Here is a 13971-nt window from a genome sequence, read left to right as displayed (position 1 = left end):
CACTCACACTTGCCCTGTACAGACACAGCAACTGAAAAGAAAGTGATAAATTAAGAAAGGTGCAAAATTAACTAAACACACACACACTTAAGGGGCAGTGAAGTGCACGTGAGGGCCTAACACTGCTGAATCCCAACTCCCAAGGCTGCCGCTTACGTCAGGGGTGCTGGATCCCTCAAAAAAAAGACAGAAAGCACAACAGTATATCAATTCATTGAGATAATAAAAACAATAATACTCTTGGGAGATAAGGAATTGGAGCAACAATGTAAACAAAAGCATCAAAACGAACAACTATAACAAACCAAAAGAAGGGAAACAGAACAGTAAAACAAAACAGCAGTGGCGGACAATCTATAAAAGAACAAAGCACATCTCTCCCTATCTCTCATCAATTTCCAACTAAGGCTCCAGTGGGGACCTTGTTCCCTGAGTGTGCCTCTCCACCTATGTTTCTTACTCGCTACCCTTTGCCCTCAACCTATTCTAAGGGAGTGCTTGTTCTTCCGTCTGTCTGTCTGTATGTGTCTGTGTATTCTCTTGTTCCGATTAACCCAGCCAAATGTTTTCTTGTTTTGTGTCTATATCTACGCCGGGATCCGTAGTCGAGGCTGATCTTCTTGCTGTGGTCCTGTGTCCTGGATCCTCTATCCTGAGTTCTGGATTAAGTCGTGGACTTCGGGTCGTGGCTAAACCTGTCTCTGCGGTCCTGCCTGGGTCTCGTCATGCTGCCTCCCTGAAGGCTTGTAGTTGACATCTTCGTAGATTCATCTTCTTATTACAGACACATGCATTTCCTAACATTTGGACTACCTATGCTGTAAAATGTATTATCTCTTTGATTTACACACGGCATCTATTGCACGTCTGTCCGTCCTGGGAGAAGGATCCCTCCTCTGTTGCTCTACCTGAGGTTTCTCCCATGTTTCCCCTTTAAACTGTGGGTTTTCTCCGGAAGTTTTTCCTTGTACGATGTGCCGGGTCTAAGGATAGAGGGTGTCGTTTTTTCTCATACTGATATTCTGAACAATCTGTGTTTATTGTATTAGCTGTAAAGTGTCTCTTCTGTAGGCTATTTTTATTATATGTACAGCACTTTGGCTCGACCAAAAATCGTTTATAAATGTATTATATAAATAAAGTTTGATGTTACAGAAATGCTGCCATAAACATAGTCTTTGTAAAAACCATGATCGCGCATACCTTATGTCCCTCGGACGGCGCAGCCTCTCACACACACACACACACACAATACCGCTGGTCTTGTCACTGTCACGGGCAAAGCTACAGTCTGCTTGAGTAATGTGTAAAAGTCAAACCCCAGAGCCTAACATGCCACTAACTCAATAATTGTGGAGACTTACCGGAAATGTCTCGGTCGAACGGGAAAGAACTATCGGGTATCAGCTGTATAAATATTGTTTACTAAGGGAAGGGAATGCGGAAGTGGGCGGTACCTCTGTGGCGCAATACTAAGGTGGCCGAAGAGTGTTTTACCTCTATGGTCGGCTACATTCTACCACAGGTTCTTAAATTGGTGGCCCGACAATTGACTAAAACCAAGGTCTAAAGTCGGCTAAGGTAGAACTGCTAGTGCTAAGTAACTGGGAACCAGTCTACCAGCCGTATCACGTGTAGATCTCCTTGTCACATCAGGACTGGGGGCTGGGCCAGCGATTGTCACATGGGGAAACTCTGCAGGAGTTGCCACAGCTGGAGCTGCCATCAGTGTTGAAGGACGAGCCATAGAGGTAACCCTGGGCAGGGTCTGCATTCTAAGAGGATGAGGGGCTCTTTCCTCAACAGCAGGATGAACCACAACCACCAGGTCTCCTTCCTCTTCATCCTCGATACTCCTTGTCCGTGAACCAGGGGCTCTTTCCTCCGCAGCAGGATGACAACCAGGAATGGGCTTAAGCATAGAGCGATGAACTCGACGTACCTCGGTTGGCCTCTCTTGTGGTGCAACAGCATACACTGCACCTCCTGGCTCAGGAGGTCTCACCACCTGAAAGACTTGAGGGGCCCAAGCATCTTGGATTTTGTTCCTCCCTCTATGGGAATGATCCCGCAGGTAGACAGGCTGTCCCGCTGGTAACAAAACCTCCTGGGCTTGTTTATCTGCTCTCTCCTTTCGCTGGGCTGCTGCATGTCTCATCCTGTCACGGGCACCATCGACTGCTACCTGGAGCCGTCGCTGATGCTCCCGGACCCAGTCACAGACCTCTCCTGCCGTAGGTTCTTCCACATGACCTAATAGGAAATCTACTGGAAGCTGGGGTTCCCGGCCAAACATCAAAAAGAAGGGGGATTGACCTGTGGTTTGATGTGGAGTAGTATTATAGCTAAACACGACTGTTGGATCTTCTGTTCAATGGTCAGGGTGCGTAGAAGGTTGTGCAGAGTTCTATTAAAACGTTCACATTGTCCATTACCTTGTGGATGGTAGGGGGTGGTTCTGGACTTTTTAATGCCGAGATCACACAGTTGCTGGATGACTGTGCTCTCAAAACTGTGACCCTGGTCAGAGTGCAGTCGAGCTGGGAAACCATACTTGTAGAACCACTCCTTAACAAGCACCTCCGCCACTGTAGCAGCTCGCTGGTCACGAGTAAGGATGACCTTTGGTACATTTAGAGAACACATCAGTCATTACCAAGATTTGTTCTCTACCATCCCTAGCAGGCTCTAAGAAAGAGAAATCTATAGCCAGTATTTCATTAGGTCTTGAGGCTAGCAAATGGCCCATGGGGGCTTTGACTTGTGGCTGTGTATTTTTAGAAACACTGCATCTCTCACACAGTTGACACCAGTCTTCGATTGTTTGTCTCATACCTGGCCAGTAGCATCTCTGTCGGCTCAGCTCAGTAGTGCGCTCGATACCTTGATGGCCATGGTGGTTGTGCAGCTGCTGAAACACTTCCTCCCTCAAGCACTCGGGAAGAACCAGCTGGTTAACACACTCTCCCCCATCAGGCCGCTGGTATGTCCTATACAGGAGGTCCTGTTTCATCATGAGGTGGTCCCACTGGCGCAACAACCAAAGGGCTGCAGGGGGAAGACTCATCTTTTCCATCCGCCCTGGCATCCTCAACTGCTGTCTCCAGAAAGGAAGGACTGTGCATATGGTGGGGTCAGCACCCTGCAGTGCAACCAGGTCAGCAGTTGACCTCTCAGGAACGGCAGAGATAGTGGACTGGGCTGCAAGCACAGGGTCATTCACAGCTTCTTGTCGCACAGCCTTTGGAACTGGGGTTCCTGGTCCGACTACCACTATGTCATTTGAGAGGCATTGCCTGGACAAGGCATCAGCGTTTTGGTTGGTGCGTCCTGGGCGGTACCGCACGGTGTAGTCAAATACCGCCAGCTCAGCTACCCAGCAATGCTCTGTGGCCCCAATTTTGCAGTCCCTAAATGGCTGAAGGGGTTATTATCAGTCCAAACTACGCCTTTATGACCCAGCAGGTACTCACAGAACTTTTGTGTCATGGCCCACTTCATGCCCAAAAACTCAAATTTCATGGAGCTATAGTTTTTCTCAGCTGGTGTAGGCTGCGGCTGGCGTATGCAATGGGTTTGACCTTCCCTTCCTGCTCCTGGGATAAGACAGCTCCCAATCCGTCATGGCTGGCATCCACTTCTAAAATGAATGGAAGTTTAAAGTCAGCATAGGTGAGTATAGGTGAGGATACCAGCAATGCCTTAAGGTCCTAAAGCCGTTTTCACACTGAGCTGTCCATGCATCAATCAGATCAACATCCCGACCGCGGGAATTCTTCTTCCTCTCCCCTGTCAGCTCCGCCACTAACTTCTGGAGAGGTGCAGCCAACTTGGCAAACCCCTCAACAAAGCGCCCATAATAGCTGGCAAAACCTAGGAAAGACCTTAGCTATGACACAGTACCTGGTTTGGGCCAGTCAGCCACAGCCGCAATTTTCTTTGGGTCGGTAGATAACCCTGCTCCAGAAATAACATGTCCCAAGTACTGCACCTCTTGTTGGAAGAAATGGCATTTCTCCAGCTTTGCCTTCAACCCCTCTTGTTTGAAACGTCCCAGAACCAGTTCCAGTCGCTTGAGGTGCTCATCTACTGTGGAGGAAAACACAATGACATCGTCAAGGTACAAAAGAAGAGAATGGCACTGCTGGTCTCTAAACATCCTTTCCATCAGACGCTGGAATGTACTGGGAGCATTGCACAATCCAAATGGCATCCTTTCAAACTCAAAAAGGCCAAAAGGTGTGCAGAAAGCCCTTTTTGGTTTATCTTTCTCTGCAACAGGGACTTGATGGTAACCACTGGCCAAATCTAGTGTGGAAAACCACTTGGATCCGGACAGTGCGTCTAAAGACTCTTCAATCCATGGGAGGGGAAATGCGTTTTTGCGTGTTTTTTTATTCAACAGTCTGTAGTCCACACAAAGTCTCAGGCTGCCATCTTTCTTTCTCACCAGGACAATGGGAGAGGCATAGGGGCTACAGCTTTCCTTTATAATCTGGCTGTCTAGCAACTGATGAATGTGAGCCCTAACTTCGTCGTAGTCAGATGGGGGAATTCGCCTGTACAGATGGAGCGATTCATTTCGGACAGTTTGAAACGCGAGGGCCGTGATTGGTACGTGATCTGCCCTCGCTCAAGGGAAAACCTCCAGCTTGACTTGAGACCGCCCCCGTGATAGATAAATGTATTTATAATGAAGCCAGCTGCAATGGATCATTGATCCACCAGGAGGTGCAGTGGGGTTCCACACTGGAGCTCATGTGAAATAAAGTCAGATACAGTACGCTGGATGTACAGCAGAACTTTGTTAAGATCCATATGTCAAGGATATCATACTCTGTGCTAAATAAGAGACATGTAATCATTTACAAAACATCAACATGTTGTTATTTAACAAAATAATTTTGTTATTCGAAAAAAACGAACGGGAGGAAATGCAGCCCGGCTCTCGATTTTTAATCCTAATTTAATCATCATCTTCACCACGATCATTTATGTTTATGTTCGCCGAATTGACATGAAATCACTGACACATATGAATATACTGTATTCAACTTCATTAAAACGTTATTAACGTGCCTAAACTCAGTAATTCACCAACAATATGTATATTTTAATGGGGTTTCGTCGGTCGATCAGGATCCCAAACTGTAGCGGAGGGATCCTCATCTGGATGAAGGGTGTTATTTTCCCCATAAAGAACAAGTCGCTGCAAATTATCCCGCTTATTACATGGCCACATTCTCAACAAAGTAACGACATGACTCCCAATATTAATTGAAATGCTTTTATGGATTTAGAAAATGTTTTTATTGATTTAAAAAATAGTTGTATGTATTGATTTAAATTCACATGCATCCGCTAAGAAAAATAGTCCGTTGTTACAGTTTTTTAAACAGTCTGAATGAAACGGCAGCTCTCAGCTGTGTATTTACACAACTAATGGCCCATCAACCACAGCTCTCTCCCCCCCTCCCCCCCTGATCTTTCTTCTCCAGCAGCTAAATTAACTGTAGGTTTCTCTGAGTGACCATAGACTGTATGTGACAAGCTTACAGTTAGTGACGTAACAACACCATAAAAGCTGGTGGGTTGAAAGCCATACGGGAGGTAAAAATAACTACAATAATTGTGACTTATTTATTGTGGCTTTTATGTTTTTAGGTATAAAATCTTATGTAATTCAGGCTTATAGTTCACCCTTCTCTAAAAGCCTTCAACAATGACAATATTCATTGTAATTTAATAAATCCTTCCAACACACATTGTAAAAAATAGCCTACTGTAAGTTAAGAAATCATTTCAATATGTACATCTTCTGATGTAACAACAATAACATTATAAATAGTAACATAGCTGAACATGGTATTGCACATTTAGCTTTGAGTGTTACTGACCTGAGATGTTTTTATTACATGAATTAAGGTGACTGAGGCTTTTTAACATACAGGGATGCAAACTCATCAGGTAAGAAAAAGGTGACAAGGATCCGAGCCCCCGGCTCCCCCACCCCACGGAATGACAGAGGATTTTAGCAGTCAGAACAACTAAAGCAGCAGTGTTAATAACAGAAACGCCAAAGAGTCACATAATAGAAATATATAAAAGCATTTATTTCAAATTGTGGAGCAGTCAGTTTATAATTTTGGCAGCACTGTTGAGCATTTTGAAAATGTATTTTCAGGCCTCTGTGCAAGGCTTAAGTCTTTGTATCTTTATAGCCACATGGTGTAAAGTAACTAAGTTCATAAACTCAACAAGTACTATACTTGGGCACAATTTTGAGATACTTGTACTTTATTTAAGTATTTCAATGTTTTGCTACTTTGTTCTTCTACTCCACTACAGTTCTGAGGTACATGGTGTACTTTGACTCCACTACATGTATTTAATACCTTTAGTTACTTCACAGATCTGGATTAATTAAGTGAAATATAATCAAGTGTTAAATCAGACTTTAGTTCCACCTGGAGTAAATCCACCAGCTACCCTGCAGTATACAAAGTCATTCAAACTAGCTGCACCTTTAGCAGCTTTGAGAACACTTTCATGATCAATCATTATAAAACATATCATATCTATTATTCTGAAATGGACCAATCTGCACAATGACTACTTTTACTGTCGCTACTTTTACTATATTTTGATGATAATACTTTTCTACTTTTACTTGAGGAACATTTTGAATGCAGGACTTTTACTGTAACAGAGTATTCCTACACTCTGGGACTATTACTTTTACTCAAGTACAAGATCTAAGTACTTCTACTTTTACTCAAGTACAATATATATACCACCTCTGTTTATAGCCTATGAAAAAAACTATTAGAAATAGAAGGCTAAAGCTAACGTTAGCAGATAGTGACAATGTATGCTAGCTAGCTAGCTCAACGATTCCTTAAATAATATTGCCACAGAAAAACTTTTCAGTTCACATCACGCTCTGCCGCTCCGACAGGGAGCTCTGCTCTGAACACCTGAACGGCCCGTTCTAACAGCTGTTCACCAGCGGTCCAGTCTGTGCCACAGTGACTCCGGACGCACAGTTAATATTAACGAACGCACCCGTAGGTAATGTAGCTGCTGAAGCTAGACCATCATCTCGGAGCAGCAGAGCCTTATTATACATCCATGAGCAGAGCCGACAGGCAGGAAGACTCGTGCACACAGCTCGTACTTCATTATAATATATAAAAAAAGAACACCATGCGTGTCATGATGGCACATAACAGCTCACGGCCGCAGATTACTCCGGGTCCCAGCCCCCCCCATACCCCAAAAATATTTGTATTGCAGATCTACATGAATCACACAAACGACTTATTTTGGATTCAAAACGGCGAATTTCGCCGAAAGGTGACAAGTTTGCATCACTGAACATAGACAGAGCACAACTGAAACATAACATCTGAAACGATGTAACAACATAATACACTTGTGGGGATGCTTGGGATGTGAGGAGTGAGGGACACGGCTTAGAACGGGCGTGTCGCCTGGCAGGACAGGAGAGTGTGTGCACCAGTCTGCCTTGATCTATGAATTCATGTCCGTGACACTCACTGCTGCCCACAGCTGTTTTATAGAAGGAAATTCCTTCACTTCATGAAAGTGTTTTAACCACACACACCTCTACTACACACACATGACGGGTGTTATTTTCCCCAATATGAACAAGTCGCTGCAAATTATCCCGCTTATTACACGGCCAAATTGTCAAAGTAACGACATGACTCCCAATATTAATTGAAATGCTTTTATGGATTTAGATTTTTTTTTTATTGATTTAAAAAATAGTTGTATGTATTGATTTAAAAAATAGTTGTATGTATTGATTTAAATTGACATGCATCCGCTAAGAAAAATAGTCCGTTGTTACAGTTTTTTAAACAAACAGTCTGAATGAAACGGCAGCTCTCAGCTGTGTATTTACACAACTAATGGCCCATCAACCACAGCTCTCTCCCCCCCTCCCCCCTTGATCTTTCTTCTCCAGCAGCTAAATTAACGGTAGGTTACTCTGAGTGACAAGCTTACAGTTAGACACAACACTGTCATTGCAAGTGACCCTCAGTTAGTTGACTTTTATGTTCAACTGCTAAATTCGTTACTGATAAAAAAAAGGGCTTCTACTGTACCTAATTACCTTAACACTAGAACCGCCAGAGGTTTTTGTATAGGCCTACCTAAACCCGTCAAATCCCGCTATTAGAATGCAATTTTTAACAACATAGGGTGCTACATAACACACTTTCAGGAAAAGTCACAGACTGGGAGACTTTAATATTTTATTGAAAAAAAGTTACATTGCACACACACAACAACACATCACACAAATTGACCCGATTGGCGGTTCTAGTATTAAATAAACTCACTAATTAATGAAACCAGTTCAATACGCATTATTCTTATTCTTATCATTCTTTATGAGCGCAGAAATAGTCTTAAAATCAGATCTGTTTTTTAAATGAAATCTGACGGCAGGCAGTTAGCTCTGATCACCTATGACAAATGCGCCGCACCTAATCGCTGGCCATTCAGCCACAGACACTGTTCGAAATGGGGGGGAGCTAGGAGGAGCTTGGCTCCCCCGAAGAGGGAGGGAGCTCCCCTGAAGGCTGACTTTGAGATAAATAGGGGGAGCCCAAAACAGTCGTGCATATTTTTGTCACACAGATTAGAAATGTTGAGTTTCTGTAAATAACAGTTCTTGAAATAAATAATAGTTATTGTTCATTACAGTTTCTGAATATTTGTTTTATATTTGTGAATATGTCTGGGTGTTGCCATCTGTATGTGGCGGCGCTGCATTCTTACTTACGTTGCTATGATTATGGCGGTGATGCCGGCGCGGTATTTGAAATGTTCATATTGATATTTTTTTAACTCTGGCTGTGTAATAAAAAAATATGTCAAAACGAAAACAGCCAAGCGTCACAGCTTTTGGATTCACAAGCAAAGAAGCGAAGGAGTCTAAAAATGACAACGTGAACGGAAAACAACTTTTAGTTGGCCGGCTGTAAGCGGCGTTAGGGTCGAGTTTGACAGCTCCACACCGAGGGAGAGGCCTGCCGATGCGGATCCTGAAGAGGCTTCAACAACGGCCACATCCGCCGGCATAGTGACACCGTCTGTATTAGTAGAAGAGTGTTTTTATAGCAATTGATCGCATCCGCGCTGCTGCGCCAGTCAACAGAGCGTGCGTGTGACATATTTAGTAGCAGGATGTGCTCTGAAAAATAGGGCTCCCCGAAAGCAAATGGGTAATTCGAAAACTGACAGAGCTCCCTCTATACAAATCAAACTGTAGAAGGTGTGAAAGCACCTATTGTTTTAAATAATGGTCGGAATGTGACCTGTGAGCCTTCTGAATTACCGTGGGACAGCACATTCTAAACTAAAATGTTCAATCAATAAAGTAACATCTTATCTTATCTTAATAATATCTTCATATTAATAATAATAATAAATCATACAGTATGTGTCCGAAAGGGAGCAGGAGGAAGCAAACACAAAAATATACTGCATATTAAAGCAAACGATTGTAAAGGTTAAAGTATGAGCATAACAAATAAAGAAGTGTAATGTAAACGTTTACATTATAATTATGATTATTTAATATATAAAGACTATATATTATTGAATTACAAGATTAGATATACTTTAGTTGATCTAAAATATTGATGTGTTAAAATGCTCTTCAAAACACAACTGAAAGTCCATGAAACTTGTCTTTCTGTATTTGTGAATGAAGCGCCATCTCCTGGTTAAAACCTGAAATTGAAAATCTGGCAACGCCCTCTTGGAAAATAGTGGGAGGGCTTAACATTCCTCTATACACAAGTTATTGAGCCGTTTCCGCTCTACATCCTGAACTCCTCCCTTCGATGCAATGCACTTCCGTTTTGGCGGACTGGGTTTGTTTTGCTAGCTAGCTCCGTTGTGCCGACAAAGCACTGATATCGCAGAGACAAAGAGGATATAACAATTACAACATGAAGAAAAGTGGTTCGGGAACTACGTGTGCGGTAGTTGGTTGCAATCACTCGAGAAAGCACCTGAACGAGTGGTTAGATAGAGAGTGCTACGACCACAAACCAGCACCCAGCACCCAGCCATGTTGTTCATTAAATACAGATAAACACAACAAATACTGCATTCATTATATTTTTTAATATTATATATGAATATTATCATAGTGATGTAATTGTGTGGGCTGCTTTTATATTTTAATTTGTAATACCTGTTAGGATTAAACATGTGATCTTTCTTGTTGAAGCCATTTCTTTAGTTTCCTCTCAACAATTAATTCATTCAGTGTTATTTATGTACAGTATGAGCTTAATATGAATGATGAACTGTGTTAAAAGAAATTGTAGCACTCTAAGGAACATATGAAATGCAATAATGCAATAACAGTGCAATAATGAAATTAAATTACATCAAACTTTATTTTCACTCAAACAGTACAGGCACATATGATATATTGCACAGCATAAAGAGATCATGTAAATTGTGCATTATGTAAACAACAGACAACTGTTGGCTCCTGTGGGCATGACCTAAATAAGGCAGTTTATTTTGGTTTTATGCTGGGCCACGTCGTCATGTTATCCTCCCAGTTTTGCACTGAATTCGGGTGGGGGAGAGTAACGCCATCTCCAGTCAAAGAAGTAGAATCGTGTTCCCAAGCTAGCATCACTGTTAGCATCGAAATCGCTGTGTTTACACCAGTGCCCGTCTGATTGTTTACATCGGTTTACACCGACAGACGCTGTGCAAAAGACTTCCGGCGGAAATGAAGTGCATTTGTGTAGTGTCATGGCGCTACCCGTGTTTTGGCGCGTAAACTTGTCTATACTGGTCTTTGGCTGGTGGTAGGCAGGAAGCTGTAAGCTGGAGTCCGAAATTCAGTGCTCCATCTGTACCTCTGCCTAATTGGCACCTCATCAACTAGGGGGATGTCATGCGCTAAAAGATTGGTGCAACCCAGCTCAGAGTCAGAAGCTGCAAAGACGGACTCATACTGCCTCAACATAGACCTTACCTTTTCCTGATCTGACTGAGCGAGGCCAGATAAATCTGCAGTCTCTATATGCTGCCTTACTGGGTTCACCTGAGCTTCATGCGAGGAAAGGGTAATTCTCACACCACCTGACTCATGTGCTACAGTAGAAACACCCTCTGGCAAACTTACAATTTGAGCCTGACTCAAAAGTCCTATAGGAAGGCGAGGATGGAGAACAACATCTTTCTCACCTACATTTACCAATGGAATGTACACAGTGCCATTGGTGACTGTGACCATTGCTGGGGAGAGCAACACACACTCAGGTAGAGAATGACCATCATCAAGGGGCTCAATCAATGCAGCAGCTGTAGGTTCACTAAAGTGAGAGGAACATGTTGCAGTCACCCACTTTACTGTACCCCCTGGTATGATTATGGGATGCTTACCTCTCACTCTTGCCAAACCTGTTTTAGGGCGGGTTGCACGTAGCTGAACATGTTGACAATGTTGTAGTGCCTGTTGCCACATTGGCGGAGCCTGTTGCACTGTAGGAAGAGTAAACAGATCAGCGCCATGCTCACTAAACAACTGGTGATTACATTCTCTGATCACGTTCATGCCCAAGACACCAGGAACTTCTGAGGGAGTGATTTGGCCAGGGGGGTCTTTAACAACCAAAACAACTCGCCGGGGTATAACCTTGCCCAAAACTTCCACATCCAGCTCCACATACCCTACATATGGAATTTCCAACCCGTTGGCAGCACGAAGCTGAAGCCAGCGGCAAGACCTAGGGCAGGGGTCTGCAACCTTTTTGACCAAAAGAGCCATTTTGCTCATTTTTCCCCCCAAAAAAATTGGTCTGGAGCCGCATAACATATTTCATAGCTTGATAGCTAATAAAGTTGTATTTATTGTTATATCAGACAAAAACTACAGTTTTTTTGCATTTATTAGGCTATTTATTACGTTATATAAAACTGTTAATAGTAGAGCGGATAACCATGAAATTGTGCACTTTTTGAAAGAAACATGAAACTTCTACCATAGTTAGTTTATACCATGAGGTTTATTTTCAGATGTGGAGGGAAGTCAGATTTGACCTCTGAGGCCCGGGAGAGGTCAAATCCAAGATGGCCGCCAATAATACTCAAAAATGCCTCACTTTGGAACCAAACACTGTAGAAAAACACTTAAGGTGTCATTTCCCACACATTTTAGGGTGCCCATTCTGTTGGTGATACCTTTGAGACCAATAGAATTCAAGAAAATGCATTTAGATCAATGTGGAGGTCAAATAATGCAAACATAGGGTGGTGAACGATGCAAAAAGGTAGTTTATTTTCAAAATAATAACAGTAATGATAAGGTTAATAATGATGTCAATAACAATAATAACAATGCCAATAACAACAGTCATTGAAATAATAAGTAATTTTTTAACTGATTTATTATTTAACTTTTTAATCATCATCAAGGGACGGAGAAGTGGTTAACAACACCACAGTCCTTTCATGTCAGGATCACATATTGGTAGTGATCAAAAATCTTAACAGTCCCCAGAACAAAAGCAGAGATCTGTACACTTAAGTGCAGCTTTGACACATGAGCACCGTCCAGTGCACCCTTTCTGACAGTTACAGCGGATCAGCTCATGGCAAGACTTTGCTGCTTCAGGGAGAGTTGTCCAGAGTGGCTGCCACCCAGTGGTTTCTTTTGTCCAGCCCCAATCAGATGGCTCTGGCATCTCTGGGTCCAGGACCAGTGACTGGTTCCAAACATTAGCCTGAAAGCAAGTACGCTTGATGTGCTGTTTGAGGGCAGCCTGGGTTGGAGGGATGTTTTCTAAACTCCTGGACTTCTGGGAGAAAAGCTGTTTCCTGGCATCATTCAATTCCATGCACTCACTCGTTCGGTCATTCATGAGCACCACGAATCTTTCCAGCAGTAACATGGAATCTTCACTGACCTCACTTGGCATGCACAGGAGTTCCTGGAAAGCATCACTGACCTCTGGGAAAGACTTCCATCTCTCCCAGGCAATCTTCTTTCCACGGCCAGCAAATGCAGACACGGTGTCACATCCAGTGAAAGCGTGAAAGACAGGGAGAGTCAGGCATTGGATAGGAGTCATTGTGGCAACCATTTCATGAATAGCGATAAACCGGAAACTCGACCCAACACCAAAGGAAACCCACAGTTCATCGGGAGCTATTTTGCTAAAACAAGCCACTGCCAACACCACCACATCTGTATCAACGGTACGTATGGTCACCTTCTTACAACCTTTATGCACAGCGTCTGCCACATGCAGAAGTAGCCGGGTGTCTGCCTCTTCTTGTGAACATGGGGCAAGGCAGGTCACACATGAATCGGCAGGAGAGCAGAGGACTCCAGTTCCATCTGTTGCATACAGTTCCTTGCCCTGTGCTACTGGCAGACTTACGGCTTCTCGGGCCAGGAAGGAAAATAACTCTGTTTTGTTTTCATCACATTGAAGGAAGTCTTTCCAGTTCTTGGGCATCACAGTAAGGGGAGCCACCCTTTTCCTCTTGCCATTTCCCCTCTTCTGTCTTGTTGAAGCTTTCAGGCTGGCAGATAGGTATACATCCCAGACAAGGTCAACACGGATGCTTACCTCTAGTTGAGCAGAGATGTATGGTATGAACACTGTTTCTCCATACTCTTGAAATGTTCTTGATAACTTTGGATTCAGCATTTGAACCACAGCTGCACCATCTAGAATTACTGCATCAGTCTTAGGAACACTCTTGATTTCAAGCAGATTTGACTCCAGGCAGCGAAGCAGATCTGCTTTAACCCCGAACCGAAGTTTTCCTCCACTTGACAGAGCTGGAGGTGCTGCCTGGTTTTCGTGGGAAAAGAAGTGGTTGATGTCTCCATCTCGTGTTTGACATGAGATGTACAGCCTTGAAAAAAGACCACAGTCACTCTTCAGTGCA

At 43.3% G+C, this 13971-nt stretch overlaps 1 long non-coding RNA gene across 1 annotated transcript in view; it reads left to right on the top strand.

Annotated features, from left to right (window-relative positions):
- Positions 1-1097, top strand: part of LOC307043978 — a 6398-nt gene extending 5301 nt beyond the window's left edge. Inside the window, exon 2 of the long non-coding RNA XR_013809493.1 lies at positions 606-1097. This is a non-coding gene — a long non-coding RNA (uncharacterized lncRNA). The remainder of the gene's footprint in view (positions 1-605) is intronic.
- Positions 1098-13971: the final 12874 nt, after the last annotated feature.

The sequence above is a fragment of the Notothenia rossii genome (assembly GCF_949606895.1).
Source record: "Notothenia rossii genome assembly, chromosome: 6".
Taxonomy (NCBI): Eukaryota; Metazoa; Chordata; class Actinopteri; order Perciformes; family Nototheniidae; genus Notothenia; species Notothenia rossii.
The sequence above is the reverse complement of the archived record's forward strand: the minus strand, read 5'-3'. Positions and strand labels throughout refer to the sequence as shown.